Source organism: Hevea brasiliensis, unplaced genomic scaffold, assembly GCF_030052815.1.
Source record: "Hevea brasiliensis isolate MT/VB/25A 57/8 unplaced genomic scaffold, ASM3005281v1 Scaf83, whole genome shotgun sequence".
Lineage (NCBI taxonomy): Eukaryota > Viridiplantae > Streptophyta > Magnoliopsida > Malpighiales > Euphorbiaceae > Hevea > Hevea brasiliensis.
In genome coordinates this window covers 151,141-153,888 of record NW_026615303.1, presented here as the reverse complement: position 1 = coordinate 153,888, position 2,748 = coordinate 151,141, and positions in this window count along the sequence as shown.

Here is a 2,748-nt window from a genome sequence, read left to right as displayed (position 1 = left end):
AATATACTATCCCTAAAAATTCCAAGAATATTAGTCTTAGCTTTATATTATTATGAAAAAGTGCATTTGAAATGTTTATTTAAACTATATTTCTATTGCTAATCTTTTTATTATTTCATTCAGTACTTTCTACTAAATAACTATTCTTATTTATTTTACATCGTCTTACTCATTTATTTAATTTTTAATATTTTTAATTACTAATATTCTTAACTTATTTCAATAAATTTCACTGCCCAAGTAACCTAAGACAGGCTGACTAAACTGGATAACGGGTCATTGGCACTGGACACCGTGATGCCTCGGGCCGTCATACAATGGGACACGGAACGTCAACCACGTATGCAATCAAAATGGCTAAAGAGCCATGATAACTCATAATCGGGCATAAAAGCCATGAGTGCGGGCATAAAGCCATGAATACAGGCATAAAGCCTTTCACAGTACTGCTAAAACAATGCCCTATTCGCATGCTAATCTATCCAATCTGACACACATATATAGGCAATACAAGGGCACATAATACCATTAAATGTTCATAAGTTTCATTATTTTATATAGGTTATAATTATAATTTCTAGCATTTTAATCTTTTTCATAATAGAAACATAAATCTCTAAGTCTAATATTTACATAATTTATGCATTCATTATAATTTATATATTCATTATGTTATCAATAATGATCACAATTCAAAATAATGGTTCTCATGCACCATTGTACTCAAAATACTTTTTCTTGTCCTTTCTCCAATAATGGAAACTAAAGTCTTATTTATACATTCATTTGACCATTTCCATTCAAAGGTTGACCTTTTGATTCATAATAGATTTGTTAAGCCTAAGTTCACCAATATACCTCATTTTACATTTTATTTTTGTTGGCATTGATTTCCAATACCATTTCAAAGCTCATTTCTTGAATATTTGAACTTAACATGTAAGGTTACTATTCATTTAGTGATTTAAGTCAAAATATTTACTTTCTCATATATAATAGTTACATGAGTTTTAATTACATAGATTTACCACATTTTGGTTCCCAAAAGTGGTGGCATTAGTTGCCAATCATTGCCTCTAACCAATGGAGAATAAATCATATTTTCAGTTTTTTGGGTGCTAGTGTTCACTGTTCCAATAGGCCATTCTACAGTGAGAATTTGGCCAAGTATTCTTAATCAAAGTTGTTCTTTATTGTGTCTAGTTACATTTCACTTTTTGAATAATCCCATTTGGTGTTTTCTAACTCATGTTATGGCTATTTTACCATAACTGGCCAGATTGACTTGTACCCAGAATTTCTGGGCAATCCTGGTTCTACCAGATTTGGTATCTTAACTTTGGTGGACAATTCCATTAAGTTCTGGTCAAAATTTGGAATTATGTTCTTCATGAAAGTTGTTCTAAATTGTCTAATCTTTCCATTGATATAAAATTTAGGTCACTTGGACATTTCTACACTGAGTTATGGACAAATGAACAAACACTATTCATTTGGTCAATTTCCAGGACCAGCAAGTTGGTTACCCGGATTTGGTCAATTTTTAGGTCATCCTAAGTTTGTTTTTTGGGCAAGGTTTCTTCATCAAAGTTGTGTCATTATGTGTCTAGTTTCACCTCCAATTAGACTTGCACCGATTGAAGCTACAAAAATTCAGTTAAGGCTCTCCAAACACACTGGACCCCAAGCATCCAGATTCACAACCAGAGGGTAGTCCACAATTTTCCAATCCAATATCACAACTCACTTCATTTTAGGTTCAAAACTTACCAAATGGTCACTAATTGACCAAAAAAAATATTCATTGACCATTACATGAGCAAAACTCTAATTTTGCTCAAAATCCTAAATCCCAAATTTTACAATTTTCACCATGCATAAATAATCAAGTTCTCATCACTTTGTTCTCATCAAGGGTAGCTACTATACTAATTTAATTCAAAGAAAAGCATCAAAACTCTAGCAATTCCTTGGCTGCTGAAATTTGGGAGTTACTCTAGTATGCAGAATTCTTTTCTTTTTTCCACAATTTCTAGTCAATTTAGTGTCCTAACATGCTTACAAGAATAAAGAGAGAGAGAGATAGCACTAACCTTATGTAGAGACTTTTCACAACACTCCAAAGTTCACTTTCCTCAGTTTTATTGGCTGTTAAACACCTTACGAAGTGGTGTAGATAAATTTTAATGAAGGTATCTTAGGATTTGGTAGAGAGAAATCAAGGTTTTGGAAGGGAAAAATGAAAGAAGTTTTTAATGGATGAGAGAAGTTTAGAAGCTTATGGAGAAGATGAAGCAGAATTTATTTTCATTTTGGTCTCATTTTATCTCTTTTTAATTGGCTTGTTGAGCTGTGATTGGTGGAGACCTAACTAATGACATCATGTGATGTCATAATTTGAGTTTTATTTCATTTTCTTTCCTTTTCTTTTCTACTCATTTTCAATTCAAGTTTTAGCAATATACATTCACATTTTATGTCATCATAATTATTTACTTAACTGGACAAGTCGGCTAAAAGTCATCTCTGAAGATGAAATGACCAAAATGCCCTCCGTTTGGCTTATTGAGCCAAAATCGTCTCTACCGATCGAAAAATTTTTCTAAGCATTTTCTTGGCATTCTAATGCCATCGAAACCTCGATGACTCTTCTTTGGAGTCTTAAAAATTATTTAATGAATTTTCTCTCGGGTTTAGGGCTTCTAGCTGCGAGGACCGCAACTTCCCACTGGGTTACCCATCGCTAGG